Consider the following 16,960-nt stretch of genomic DNA (forward strand, 5'->3'; position numbering starts at 1 on the left):
TGGTGACTTATCTCAAACATCAATGGGGAAGCAAGTCTCCAGACCATTGTATTTTTGTTTGGGATTTTCTAAAGTGGTGTCCTCAATGACGAATCCACGTCTTAGTTCAATATATATTAATCTGGCTAATGTACTCATTATCCTACAAAAAGAAACTAGTGATAAAGGAATGGGCTCTTCATCAATCAGTTTTCACTCGATAGATGCTGTTCGATGTAATGGACCTAACATGGAACTATTGGTGACAAGTTGGAATGCCCAAATCCCAACCTTTCTCTCCAAAGAGGCCTGGATAATAGATTGGAATGGCCAAATGTATACACATCTCCAACACCTCTTGTTCTGAAGGTGATACAGGCATCCAAAGAATCGGAGTATCTCCTCATCTTGATTATTATACTTAAAGAAGCTTGGATTAACCTCATCAATCTCGCAACAGAATCGCCAGGAATCGGAGATATTCCCTCATCTGCATTGAGCAACCTTGATCTTATCAAAAAACGCCTTTAAGAACAAACAGTTCTCACAACAAGCGGCGGGAATTCCTCTAGCGAGATTGCCATCCACCTAAGAGGTACACGAGGGAAATGGAATATATTTTCAGTGGAGCAACAAGAGCACTTGTAGGCACCCATACCACAATAGGTAACTTCCTATGGCTATTCGATGAGAAACAGTTAGCACCAATCACAATTAATCCTGCCGTTCCAAGGTCACTTGCACACTGTATTACCATGGAAGAGAGGGTATTGGACAAACCAAAGACCTAAGTGAACATTTTATGGGTAATAACATGGTTGAACAAGATACAATTGAAACCACTCTCAAGAGCTCAGTTAGTGCACATCTCATAAATCCTGCCTCGTCACTGATTTGGAGATTGGCAATCAAAATCAGTGAATAAATTTCCTATTGGAGAACCCATCTACATGCAGTTTCGACAAGATAGATCAATCATGAAGATCCCTGTTTTCATAGCCAAGAACAGTCGACCATTCATGAGTAATCAGATATTGGTAATAATTCTTGTCAACTCTGTATACTTCATCTCATTGTCGTCTATAGGGCCCAGTGCGAGCTCTGAGGTGATATTTCAGGAAGATCGATCCGTCACGTTTAGGGAGATCACACCTCATTTCGCCTTTAAGAGGGGAAGGACAATATATCAACATGAACACTTTCATCAGTAAAACATCCCTTGAGATTGATGTTGATCGGGGAAATTACTCCTTTAGCTAACACATTTATTAGAATGGCCTTTGATGAAGTCCAATTTTAGTCATCCTCTTTATCTTCTCTTCTTTACTCGAATCAGGTTGACAAAATACAACCACCTTTTGTCGAACAGGAAAAGATCATGATATCTCCTGCTTGTTTCAGAGGGATGTTAAGGAAACTGAAATCATACAAGTGCCTGTTTTTTATTTTGTTAAAAATTAGGTCTTTATGCAAAAATGGAGACCACCATCAGGTACCCGCTGGTGACGAGTGGTAATTGAGCTATCAAATTATGGTTTCTAAGTCTTATTGATAGGAATTTTTTTGTCTAGCTCATGAAACTCCATTGGCTTGTCATTTTTGAGTCAATAAAACTTATCACAAGATCATGAATTATTTTTATTAGATGAAGATAACAAGTGATCTTTGTAAATACTCTAGATCACTGCGACACTTTCCATTATTAGGAAAACACAATAAAAGATACTTAAAGCTCACCTATTGCTGCATTTGACGAACCATTTAGCAGAATAATGGTAGACTGTTTCGGTCCATTAACTAAGACCATGTCAGGCAACCAATACTTGTTGACCATAATGTTTGCGTCAACAAGATTTCTAGAGGCTATTCCTTAGAGGAATACTAAAACTAAAAACATAGTAAAAGTTTTGAATAAGATTTTTCTTTGTTTTGGCATTCCCAAATTTGTCCAATCTGATCAAGGATCAGATTTTTTCTATTTTATTGGCAAATTTTGCATGAATTAGGCATGCATGTGTTTAAGTTGTCTGCATATCATCCTGAAAATAAGTAGCTTTATAAAGATTTCATCAAACGTTGAAGAATATGATTCAGTCATATTGCTTGATACTGGAAAGGACTGCGAAGAGGGTGTCCATTTACTGTAGTTTGCTGTTAGGGAATCATTTAAAGAATCATTGGGTTTCAGTCCTTTTCAACTAGGTTTTGGACACATTTAAATGGAGTGGATCTAATCAAGTCGAGTATGCTAAACATAAATCGGCAGTGTCTGATACATTTCCGAAGTCTTCATCCACCAATCTCTGGCAGGAAAGGAAGGGTGTTTCTGAGTGTGTGACAAAGTTTCTTGATAACGAGGGTCCTGCTAAATACTGCTAAGCCTGACAAAGCCCAACAAAGCCTGACAAAGCCACACAAAGCCTGACAAAGCCTAACAAAGCCATACGAGGTCAAATAAAAAAATGCGTATTTATATTGTTAATTATATTGATGAATAAATTAGCAAAACCGAAATTCTAGTTTTCATCATATTTATGCAACATTAAATGACCGAAAATTGGACGACAGAGTTCGAATTGGAAATCGAATAATGAAAAAGTAATAACAAAGTCTGACAAAATCATACGTAGACTGTTTATTACTTTATAAATTGTTCACTGAACTTATCGAAAGAAAGTGCAATTTTTTTCAATATATACTAATCACACAAAGCCAGACAAAGTCATACAAAGCCTAACAAATCCTCACAAAGCCTGACAGAGTCATACAAGTCATTTTAGACAAGTTTATTTATAATGTAAATTCTATTGACGAATAAATTAACCAAACTGAAGGATTAGTTTTCAACATAATTATGCGGAATTAAATAACCAATAAAATTTGGCCACACGTATCGAATTGGAATAATAAGAAAATCGCATGTAAAAGTATTATCATTTGATAAATTATTCATTTGAGTGATAATCGAAAGAAAATGCAATATTTCAGTATGTCCTAATTATACAACGATTGACATACAAAGCTCGACAAAGCCACACAAAGCCTGACAGAGTCGTGCGAAGTCATATTAGAAAAATGTATATTGTAAATTATATTGACGAATAATTTAACCAAACGGAAGGACTAGTTTTCAACATAATTATAATTAATGACAAAGTACTGTTAAAGTCTGAGAAAAAAAAAAACATATTTGAAATGTTTGTTATTTTATAAACTGTTCGTTTGACTAATTGTCGAAACATAGGTTGACAAACTCAAGAAACCTTTCGATGTTTCATAAGAAAGGCATACACTGTCTGACAAGTCATACAAAGTGATAATAAAACTGTACTATTGTTGTATGGTGTTTTTGCCGCATAAATTACCAAGAAAAATGTTGGATTTACTACGCACACCATAATGTATGACCGGTAATTGAGAGACAAATTCCAAATACACTGCATCTCAAAAAAGGCATACAGAGCCTGACAGTCTTAACTGCAATGTTTATTGTTTTAAAATGCCTGTATATGTTAAACTATAAACATACATGGTTATTTTTCACACAGGCACACAATGTCATAAAATGGCATAATAAAAATGTGTTAATTAAGTTAAAAGTGGGATTGTCCTACTCACATACTTTTGACTGTAACAGGCGATGACACGTGTTAATGGAATACAGTAGCACTTCACTACCATCGCCGTAAATGTTGTATCAACAGTAAATAATTTCCAGCATTGTAAGTTTAAAAACGTTATATCCTTGTACTGTGTTACATAAATAATAAAAGAAACAATGATCATAGAAAAAGGAAACATTTTATCATTCTGTTATATTTATTGATAACAAATTTGTATCAACACTATATATTTTCGAATATTGCAAGAAAATGCTATGCATTTGCCCGTCGTGATCCTGTCATTTTTTTTCTCCCACCACTTAACCTAAGCACACACATCTTTGGGGATACAAAAATACATGAAAAACACTATAAATTTTTGGTTAAATGGGGGGTGGGCATCAGGCTGGTGCCCCACCACCACCACCAATTTTTTTTACTATTGACAATCTTTTCCATGCTTTTCCTTGCAATTGTATTCCAAACTCGTTAATTTATGTAAATAATAATAAAGTATAGTAAAATTAAAATAGCATATCTAATGAATTTAATGTAATAATTAATATTCAATAATGTGTGTTTGTTGCTATTTCTTTGAAGTACAGTCCAAAATTGAATAAATTTAATAAGGTTGAAAAGAAAAGAACCAAAACGGTATCAAGAACATTTTGAAGAATTATGTTCTGCTCTACTACGCTGGCAATTTGACTTTATTTTGGGAATGTATAGAAAGAAAGCGAAAAAATCATAATCACATATTAATAAACTTATATTTTGCATAATCAACATTTTGTAACTGCCCTTATACTGCCTCTGTGGTAATTCAGTTACAGGTAGCGCGTGTCTACTCACCTACTCATGACTGTAATACGTGTTAACGCGTGTTAATCGAATTACAGTAGCACTTCACTACCATATGCCTTAAATTTTATATCAACAGTAAATATTTTCCAGTATCGTAAGTTTAAAAACATTTCTATCCTTGTACTGAGTTAAATAAAGAACGATCATAGACAAAGCAAACATTTTCTAATTCTTTTACATTTATTGATATACATTTTTGTATCAACAGTACATATATTTTCCGTCTTTGCGGTGTTTAGTAGGACCGATACGGTATAGCAAAATAAGCCATATTATACATTTGCTAAATTACTTGGAAAAATATATTAATAATCGTGAGAAGGAAAGAAAATTATTTCAGCTCAAACGTTCACGATCACAACCTCCCATCTCCCACCACGACATTTAGATGGCCAACACCTTATTGTAGATCAGCTGATATTCCTACGATAACTGTTGCATTGGAAGACAATGCCTAAACATGAAACATCGCTGCTGATGACAATAATAATAATAATAATAATAAGCGTTACTGGCAACATAATTCATCAGTCCAAATCACACGCGTTTATGAAAAATAAAGGTACAAGAACAAAAAATAACAATTCTAGGATTAATTAACGTACACAACATAACACAATTGATTCTACCAAGATCTTAAAGCACGACTAACAGAACATACTGGTATATAATACTTCTCAGCATATATTTCTTAACACAATAGGGGCCCCGAGTGGCCGAGTGGTCTAAAGCGCTCTCCGTTACGGATCACTGCCATCTCACCTCTGTCTGCGTGGGTTCGAGTCTCGGATTCGGCCAATGTGGGTATGTGAGAAAGCTTGCCAGTAGCTTCTCGTGGGTCGGTGGTTCTTTCTGGGGTTTTCCCGGGTTCTTCCTCCACCATTAATACTGGCCGCCATGTATAGCCTATCGTGTGCTGAAAGGTGGCGTTAAACCCTACGGCAACAACAACAACTTAACACAACATGACAAAACAACGAACAACAGAAAGTATCATACAATTTCTTTATAATCGATTTCAGATTTCTATCAAATATGGCATGTCTAGCCGCTAACTAAATATTTATAAATATGTACAAAGATTATTGCTCAAAGTCATGTCAAGCTCAGTTTTAAACATGAAATAAAGTGTATCAACATTAAAATAATGAAGTTCAGCTCAATTGTATTTTGCTTATTATAACATTTATTAGAAAATTGAATTTTCTTCCGATAATCAGTCGAAAGAACAATTTATAAAATAATAACAAATATTTCCAACATGATTGTGTCATACTTTGTTAATACTATATGATTGTTTGAAATTCTAACTTTGTCGCCAGATTTTTAGACATTTTAATCTGCATAATATGTTGAAAACTAGTATTTCGGCTAAGTTAATTTATTCATCAATACAATGAACAATATAAACACTCTTTTTAGTCTGACTTTGCATGGCTTTGTGAGGCTTTGTCGGGCTTCGTCAGGCTTAGCATTATTTAGCAGGACAGTGGTAATGACGGGAGTTAAAACATCGCAGCTGGGACAGCATTGGCAAGATATATTGTAACATTATTGACCACTGGGTGGAAGTTTACATAATTGGGTACATATGTTGACCTTGAAATAACTATCTGCAAGACGGTACGGTATTTTTTTTTTTTTTTTCCGCCTTCTTAGTGAAGTCCGTGGGAGGTGTTCATATGCTAAAATACCGTTGATGTAATCGTTTGATAAATTATTGTACGTAACAGGAATACTGCACATTTTAATAAGCGTTTCAAATGAGCCTTAGATTCAACCGTCCATCAAGAATAAATACGGTATATTATTATTATTATTATTACAAACTTGTAATCAAAACCCATCGGTTATGATTCGTGTGGAATTTTTAACGGCGCCATGGAAGCAGATCTAGTTACAAATGTATTGATTAGCTGAGCATTATCATTACCGGAAGTAGTTTAATGTTAATACAGCATCAGCAAATTATGACAAGTTCATTCACAGATATCATTGGATCAATCCATTGAAATGATCAGAAACCCATCGAGAATTACGTTATTTATTACTGCACTTCAGAAGTACATATCATAACCATTATATGTAGCTATCCTAGTGACTTGGAGAAAAAGTGTAAGCTCTTGCTGTCCCACCATTTTGCTGTTTAATTTGTGCAGTTCTATTTTTTGTTGTTGTTTTGTTTACTTCTTTTAATGACTGTCGAATATACTACTCTGGCAACGATTTGCATTTTTATTGTCTCTGAAACCTCAGTACAAAGTAATTAGCCGTACGTGGGTTCACATGTATGTATGTATGTATGTATGTATTTGTATGTATGTATGTATGTATGTTTTTTAATGGCAAATCAGGACAGTCATGTCTATATAGGCCAGGCAAAATCTAGGTAGTACATATTGTTACAAGCCAGGGGTCTTTACTTGACCGAGCGATGTCAAACCCTGGAACGATTCCCGCTAGAAATCATAAGTTTACCCTAAATTTACACAGGTTTCCATACAACTTCAGTTGTAAATTAGAAAGCCCGATGTGTCCATTCTAAACATAACTTTTACTCTAATCAATGCAAGACCACAGATCTCACAACCTGCCAAATATCCACCAACCGCACACCCGCACGGACACTCTTCATTAGGTTTCCGTACCGACAGCAGTTCTCGCCGTAGAAACTATACAACTGTCCCTTAGCACAGGGAACTATTTTAACTACGCCACATTACGCCAGTCAAACTATGATTTCCAGGCACTTTCCGACAGTATAACTGCACTACATTTGTCACCATGGCGACATAAACGGTATCTGCCTAGTCCCTTCTTATTGATTTCATTGTGTAATTTATAGGTTTCCTAAAATAAATACTACCATTGAAGTCACACCACCAATGTACACCACTAGATTTTAGTAGGGACTTTATTATTCATGGCCACTCATTCGGTTTGGACCTGAATTCACACTAGTGAACCATGGCACCGAATTCCAATAATCAGACAAGTAATGACAAAAATCTAGGAATTCCTTAAAACGGGGCGCTATAACCAAATGCGCATACTCCATATTTATTACAATATGGTAAAGGAAAAATCTAGCTGAAATTCCCAAGAAGAACATCTCCAACTAAAATGAAATATCTATCATTCGACTGAAGTTAATAGGTAGAAAATGTTGCAAAAACGCAACAAACGAAAGAAACAAACAAACTGCAAAGTACATTTAAAACCCCAAAAGGGTATATAAAAAAATCCTAAAAATATAAGGTCAAATATTCCTGTACTCTCTTCAGAAGTCCAATATCTCCTTTGGAATATTGCCAAAAGGAGAATGTTTTGGGATTATTTAATATTTTTTAGACCCCAATGTATATACATTTTATGCATAAACAAAATGTATAAAATTTATGAGATTTATATGAAATCATGATCAAGACAGTCATCTTAGATTAGAAAGAAAAAAACAAGTTATTTCCCGATCGCCCCTATCATAGAGTCTGAGTTGGACTATATTGTCAAATCATTAAGATGCAATAATAATAATAATACATCAGCATTTGTTTTTTAGACTAGGGCTGTACAAAATCAGTTGACACATTTTAAGTAGTGCAGGAAAGTTCATTAGCTCGTAAAACGAGTCAACAAAATCTGTTCTCATTTTTTAAAAGACGGACTTAAAAGGAAGATCTCACTAATGCTAATAACAGTAAAACAATAGATAAAAGTGAGACCACGTGCGAATATTTCAAAGAACTCGAACTCAGAATTTACATTGAATGCTGACTGTCTTGTCTACAGTGAACGACACTGATTAAACTGGTGTCAGAACTGTCAATATCAGAACGAGAGACCTTGGTACGAGAAGCATTTCTCTTGCTTGAAAAAAGTGGAACCAGCTGGTACATTAAAAGCAATCTGTGAGTGGCGTAAGGCTGATAGAATGAAAAATCGTTTCACTCGAAGTGGAAATACTAATTTGCAACTATCAGCATATTTCCCTCGCGAAAGTTTCGTCTTGATTACGTAATTGTTACTGATGGCTAGCATGCTATACAAAAAGACAAACAATCACGTATGCTGTTGAGAAAACTCATGTATTAGTGTTATACGTGATGACTGAAAAGCGGCACAGTTCCATTCAATGGAACAAAGAAAACATTAATCAGAATCATGGCGGAGCATGCTTTTCTTACTAAAATATTTAGATAACCAGAATACCATTCATATATAAGTAAAAGAACAGGAAAAAGTAATCGAACTACCTCATCTGAGAAACAAAGTTTGCAGATCGCAGAGTGCAGTATGATTTAAAGTTTTTGTGCAATTATTGAAAAATAGTTTATCTCTTATGTTTTCTTATGAGGCTAAGAACTTATTTCAGACGTGTAATAAAATAATGATAATGTACTATTTTCATTTTCCATTTTATCTTTTGAAAACAGGGACTCGCGAGTTTATGCCAGGGTCTTTGAGAAATTGATTGGGGACTTCTGCATTCTTAGCGTCTAGAACTCATCAATCTGAAACTGTTGAATGGTCTCCCATAACTCTTGCGTCCATTCGATTTTAACTAGTCTATGTAAAATAAATTGTCTCCCATAACTCTTGCGGCCACTCGATTTTAGCTAGTCTATGTAAACTAAATGGTCTCCCCACACCTCTTGCGGCCACCCGATTTTAACTACAGTCTATGTAAACTAAATGGTCTCCCCACACCTCTTGCGGCCACCCGATTATAACTAGTCTATGTAAACTAAATGGTCTCCCCATACCTCTTGCGGCCACTCGATTTTAACTAATCTATGTAAACTAAATGGCCTCCCCACACCTCTTGCGGCCACTCGATTTTAACTAATCTATGTAAACTAAATGGCCTCCCCACACCTCTTGCGGCCACTCGATTTTAACTAATCTATGTAAACTAAATGGCCTCCCCACACCTCTTGCGGCCACTCGATTTTAACTAATCTATGTAAACTAAATGGCCTCCCCACACCTCTTGCGGCCACCCGATTTTAACTAGTCTGTGTAAACTAAATGGTCTCCCCACACCTCTTGCGGCCACTCGATTTTAACTAGTCTATGTAAACTAAATGGCCTCCCCACACCTCTTGCGGCCACTCGATTTTAACTAATCTATGTAAACTAAATGGCCTTCCCACACCTCTTGCGGCCACTCGATTTTAACTAGTCTATGTAAACTAAATGGTCTCCCCACACCTCTTGCTGCCACCCGATTTTAACTAATCAGTGTAAACTAAATGGCCTCCCCACACCTCTTGCTGCCACCCGATTTTAACTAATCTATGTAAACTAAATGGCCTCCCCACACCTCTTGCGGCCACTCGATTTTAACTAATCTATGTAAACTAAATGGCCTCCCCACACCTCTTGCGGCCACTCGATTTTAACTAATCTATCTAAACTAAATGGCCTCCCCACACCTCTTGCGGCCACTCGATTTTAACTAATCTATGTAAACTAAATGGCCTCCCCACACCTCTTGCGGCCACTCGATTTTAACTAGTCTATGTAAACTAAATGGTCTCCCCACACCTCTTGCTGCCACCCGATTTTAACTAGTCTATGTAAACTAAATGGTCTCCCCACACCTCTTGCTGCCACCCGATTTTAACTAATCTGTGTAAACTAAATGGCCTCCCCACACCTCTTGCTGCCACCCGATTTTAACTAGTCTATGTAAACTAAATGGTCTCCCCACACCTCTTGCTGCCACCCGATTTTAACTAATCTGTGTAAACTAAATGGCCTCCCCACACCTCTTGCTGCCACCCGATTTTAACTAATCTATGTAAACTAAATGGCCTCCCCACACCTCTTGCGGCCACTCGATTTTAACTAATCTATGTAAACTAAATGGCCTCCCCACACCTCTTGCGGCCACTCGATTTTAACTAATCTATCTAAACTAAATGGCCTCCCCACACATCTTGCGGCCACTCGATTTTAACTAATCTATGTAAACTAAATGGCCTCCCCACACCTCTTGCGGCCACTCGATTTTAACTAGTCTATGTAAACTAAATGGTCTCCCCACACCTCTTGCTGCCACCCGATTTTAACTAGTCTATGTAAACTAAATGGTCTCCCCACACCTCTTGCTGCCACCCGATTTTAACTAATCTGTGTAAACTAAATGGCCTCCCCACACCTCTTGCTGCCACCCGATTTTAACTAATCTATGTAAACTAAATGGCCTCCCCACACCTCTTGCGGCCACTCGATTTTAACTAATCTATGTAAACTAAATGGCCTCCCCACACCTCTTGCGGCCACTCGATTTTAACTAATCTATCTAAACTAAATGGCCTCCCCACACATCTTGCGGCCACTCGATTTTAACTAATCTATGTAAACTAAATGGCCTCCCCACACCTCTTGCGGCCACTCGATTTTAACTAGTCTATGTAAACTAAATGGTCTCCCCACACCTCTTGCTGCCACCCGATTTTAACTAGTCTATGTAAACTAAATGGTCTCCCCACACCTCTTGCTGCCACCCGATTTTAACTAATCTGTGTAAACTAAATGGCCTCCCCACACCTCTTGCGGCCACTCGATTTTAACTAGTCTATGTAAACTAAGTGGTCTCCCCACACCTCTTGCTGCCACCCGATTTTAACTAGTCTATGTAAACTAAATGGTCTCCCCACACCTCTTGCTGCCACCCGATTTTAACTAGTCTATGTAAACAAAAATTTTGCTTCATAAGGAAGCTATTATTTAGATAAAGGAATTTATGCGCAAACACTGTTTCTCACTTGTAGTCAAATTTATCCATTCATATTACATTGTAACTCAAAGTTGTCAACATGTCAGATTGAAAATCAAGGCAGTTTATATCATTACAATATAGGATAAAAACAATTCATATGCTGAATGGTGGGAAAAGTAACTGTGATATCATAATAGTAATGAAAGTTGTCTTTAGTGCCAATGTGACACGTATATTTCAATATATTTATCTAAATACCTGAGAAATAAAGCTATCTTTGACGAAAAATGTTCATATAATAGAAGAGATATAACCGTCATCACTTTTCATTACGGTCAAGGGTCAACCAATGTTTAAGACTTGTCTGGGAAGGCAGGTGAAGTTTCAGTTCATGGGTCACAAAGAATTGCTACATACGGCTTCTTTTGATTCCATATTCACTACAGGCCTATCACATAATCCTACCGTATTTTGATCGCAGCAAGATGAGGATCTAGCTGTACCTGAAGCATTAACGGGTGTTTTCAAGCATAATTTAAACTAGTTCACCATCCAACGAGTTAGTCCTCGGTTTTACGGTAATACGTAAACTGTCAATCAGTAGTGACATTTTTCTTTTATCATGCTGCACAAAAGAAACAAAGGTCAGTGATTATTTTAAGTCAATGTTGATTTAATTTATAGGATGGATTAAAGTGAGCAGGGTACAGTAATATTGCGCAGAACATTATTTTGGGAGAGAACAGCAATCATATATGCATATTTTGGGATTTTGTGGAGTAGTGCACTAAACAGTCTTAATATAAGAAGAAGAAGAAGTTCGTGACATTTGTTCAAAAACAATTTTGAAAGGTAAACCTGTGTACAAACAGCAATTTTGTCCATTCCCCTGGGTGGCTGCTGTTTACAGGTCTGACTGGAGATAATTTTACCAGCACTCATTGCAATGTGAACCATCATCATACTTGCCTTACACAGGAACCGTGTGTATTGAGCTGTATTGTATAACCTATGGTCATGCTTATTATATGCACAGGAACCCTATTGTATGGGAGCAATGTATTCATCCAATTATCTGAATGTAGTAAGCCATTTCAAATCACTGGTCCATGACGGGCTTCATATTGAAGGGGTACTGTATAGTGAGATCTACGCATCATCAAGGACCATGCTATACTGGTGCACCCTACATCAAGTCTAGAATGGTACATTCGTGCAGTCTTTATAATATAATATCCCTTTTCAAACCACTGGTCCATGACGGGCTTTATATTGAAGGGGTGCTGTATAGTGAGATCTACGTATCATCAAGGACCATGCTATACTGGTGCACCCTACATCAAGTCTAGAATGGTACATTCATGCAGTCTTTATAATATAATACCGCTTTTTAAATAACTGGTCCATGTATGTGGAACTGAAATATAAATAATACATAATTGTGTGAGATCAGAATAGTCTAATGCAGAGGTAGGCAAACTTTCCAGCGCAAGTGCCGCGTACACAAATTTACACCTTGTCGCGGGCCGCATAGTTCATTAAGTAAAATAATTAATATTTGAAATAGCAAAAACAAAAGGTTTTTCTAAATAACATCTAATTAATTTTCAGTTCTTAATATGTTGTTAATATTTGAAAACTTAAACTTCAAAAGAAGCACATTTATTTGATAAACAGAGTAACATAAACAGAGTCAGTGCGAATGATGACTTGTTCCTAGGCCGCATCAAAACCTTTGGCGGGCCGCATGAAAGCCCTTGGCGGGCCGCATGCGGCCCGCGGGCCGTAGTTTGCCCACCCCTGGTCTAATGTTTGTTGTTGCTTGTGGAAATAACATGTGTCCATGCATGGACATGCGAATGCTCTAGGATCCCGATTTATTAATTTAATTTCATAATAATTTTCAGTGAAGCTGCCTGCCAACAAGAACTAGGCTACAAGTTTCATGCTGTGCTTTTATGTGCCCGATAAATCAATTAGATAAAGCCAATGTATGAACTATGTAGACATGTGCATGAGATATTTTTCCATGATCTGCAATGACTAAGGCACTGTATGGTGGTTTAAATCTCAAAACAGTGTTTCTTTAAAATAAAATTTCCTCCAAACCAACATGTTTTCAAAGGTAAATAATGTGTTTTACATAAAGTGGTATCAGCATTATCAGTAAATTAGACTGATTAAAAATGTTTTATACTGTGTACTTCAACCAATTCTAATCATGCTAGGCTTTTTCAATAGAAATGTCAAATTTGATGTGAAAATCATATAATATTTAAGAAAAGAATTAACAGAAAAATGCTGCTGACCAGTATTCTTAAGCAGAGATGTGGAAATACGTCATTTAATCGGAATGGGTACTTCCTGTATAACTGACGTCATGCGTATGTTCATTTACATGTTTACCAATTATGTAAACGTTTACAAGCAGTAAAGTAAACTGAGCCATTTACATATGCAAATATTGTATCAGAAATGTTAATCCAATGTCATGCCAGCATTTCCAATGGACACAAGCTCATCTTCCCTTGAAATGGCAGATCTCACAGACTGTGCTTTTGCCTAATGAGTGACGTTTTACACTTTTCAGAAGTGATATATGTATAATAGATGTCGCTGTGTATACATATAGACCCGTGAACGTTATGTAGATGCTAGTGTTGAGGAGGCAGATTTTTATGGTGTATTCTGTTTAGGGGACGGAGATAACTAACTCATGATAACCACACAACCATCATTCCCGTCCATAGCAATTTAAATCCTGTACAGTATGTGAATACATTCTTGAATGCGAATGGTAAGATGTCTTACCATGATAGTGGGACAATAATGCTTGCAAGGCTACATGCACAGACCTCAATACTATCGAGCATTAATGGGACCGATACATTAGGCAACAGCAAATCAACCGAGAAATGTTCCGAGTCTGGAATTGGCTCTTATCTAGGAATGAAATAAATATTCCACAATAAGAAATCTTGATAGGTCAAATCCATAAGACAGGCGTGTGGCTGATGTGACTGTAAGTGGTAATTTCATTGTTTAATTGTCAGTTTGCATGTTGACCATGAGTGTCCATGCCATTTAAAAATTATTTTCTTCATTAGATTCACCAGTTTTTAAAGGCTAAGCGACCAAGTATGAAGTACACGTTTACCACATAACAAACCAATTATTATACGGATATGATGAATCATGAGTCATACCCGTCGCTTATTTATGCTTCAAGAAGCCCAAAGTTGTCGTCCCTCCATTATGCCTACAATTGGGTAATAATAGGAAGGTGTTATATCTGTGTAAAACTATTATTATTAGTAGTAGTAGTAGTAGTGGTAGTAGTAGTAGTAGTAGTAGTAGTAGTATTACATATGAAGGTCAGAGGTCACAGATACCTTACACACGTATCTTACATTTGGGAAATACAAAATTACAAATTAAATATAGAAATGACAAGTAAAGTGATATAAAAACTATGGGATTGTGGGTTGTTTATTGTAATTAAAATGGACAATAACGATTCCGACAGACATAATCTATGTCACGTTTGCTTAGCCCCAGCTAAAGAGTCGTGTATAAGCTATAATCTACCTGTCTTGGGAATAGTATCGCGGCCTTGTGTCTTTTTTTTTATATAAATACTGCCGCTGGTTTAGTGTTGAACTCTTACAAAAAGTTACCATGACCAGCCAGAGACCGGAAACTTGAGTTGGCAAAGGCGACCTGTAGCGTCACTTAACGAAGGCTTGCCGTTATCACGCCTATATGTTAAAGGTTTGTTCAAGGATAAAAAAAGAAAGTCCACGTGGTGAACGGGGCGTGTACTTATCTGTCCCCACGTTGACAAATAGCAAGAGGGACATTGTCCGCTACGTTTGATTAGATCGACACACACACACACACACACACACACACACACATATATATATATATATATATATATATATATATATATATATATATATATATATATATATATATATATATATATATATATATATATACAATAATAAATTGAGATAGAGGGCTTGATTACAATTCAGACCCGTATGATACCTTCCGAACTCGTTAGAGTAATTCAGTATTCGCCTGGAAGGATTGCAGATCAATAGGGTTACTCCGAGAAAGAAGCCACTCATAACCTGGCATCAGAGCTTAAAAGTAGGTTCTAAGGAAATACAAAGCTTCGAAAAGGTCAGTAAGTTATTTGCTTGATTTAGCAGAATATTACGGCATCATAATTGTAATTATTGGTATTATGTACACATAACTACTAGGATCGTTTAGTATGTAGAATTGCCTTTGTAGTTTTTCATTTACATGCGTATCTGAGAAATGAGCTTGAGCCTTACGTAGAGAATTATTAGATGCAAGGCGGAACTATGTAGATTGTTAGCTTGTGGTCAGAATTAATTTTGTAATTCTCTATTAGGTTACTTTGTATTAAACCAGTACATTTATATCAGTGCGTTACGTTAGAATTTACACATGCTTGAATTGTGAATATTTTACAATGGCTGAAGTATGTAAGATTAGTTAATATTGGTGTATGGATATATCAGAGCATTGGATATTTGAATATTTGTGTACTTTGTATGAGTTTTAAGGTAAAGAAATGCGTCTGATCATTGTGATATTGTTTAGTATAACGGGATTAGGAATATGTACTGATGTGACGGAATTTATTGATGTATGTATGAGAAGTAATTGATACCGTACTGTATTATGACGTTTGTTTTATCACACATGAACGTATGGGTATCTCAATGTGTACGAATGCGTGACCGAAGAAATTTAATAGCCGTTATCTGATGATAGCCTGTGTATAGTTTGAGACGAGAAGGCTAAGGAAAAACATTGTACCGTCCTTGTTTGCACAGGAAGCTTTTTAGTGGACAGAGAACTTCTGGTTATATTGGGTCCCAAGTCTTCAGTAGTTGGAGACGGAATTGAGATTGCAGCCGAGTCAGTCGAAGTCGACAGAAGTGTAGTCGTAGGGGAGAAAGTGGAGGAGGAGGAGAATGAGTCTAGACAAATTCGAGGTGGAGGAGGAGAAGGAATATGGAGAATGGTCGAGAGGAGGAGGAGAAGGAATTGGGAGAAATACGAGAAAGAAAGGATACAACAGATGAGTAGAAATACAATGACAGGTGGAAATCAATCTCACACTCCTAATCAAGTGATGCAACAGACGTATTAAAGGGTCGAGAGGAAGGAGTGTAATTGTAAATTTGAGTCATTTGATTATTGAATTGTTATTAAATTGTTATTCATTGAATTTCAACATTTTTTTGTATATATAACCATCTAATGGTCGGCATTGCTGACTGGGGGCTCGGAGCTTTACATCTGTCTTTCACTAAATTTAACTTCCAACAAAATAGAGCCTGGGTGGGACTTCTGTAATAGTTTAAATAAAATATTGGAAGCACCCCACCCCAACCATATACTTCGTCACAATCTATTATGTCACATGCAATCATTATTCTCCTCCTCCTCCTCCTCCTCCTCATCATCATCATCATCAACATCTATGCCATCATAACCTTCTATTGATAACATGTATTATTTCTTTTTGAGAGATATGATGACATATTTCTTTTATATGTAAAATTGTCTCAGATACTGTCTTTTACCAGTATGGAAACTAGATTCAGTGTCATTCATATGGTTAAAAATAGTTCTTTTTCATACAAAGCAAATATATTTGAGAGGCAAAACAGCAACTAATTAGAACTTAGTTTGCATACCGTATGTAAAGAAAGAAGCGAAAGTACATTATTAACACATT

The sequence above is a fragment of the Sinohyriopsis cumingii genome, chromosome 4 (assembly GCF_028554795.1).
Source record: "Sinohyriopsis cumingii isolate HCF-2022 chromosome 4, ASM2855479v2, whole genome shotgun sequence".
Classification (NCBI taxonomy): domain Eukaryota; kingdom Metazoa; phylum Mollusca; class Bivalvia; order Unionida; family Unionidae; genus Sinohyriopsis; species Sinohyriopsis cumingii.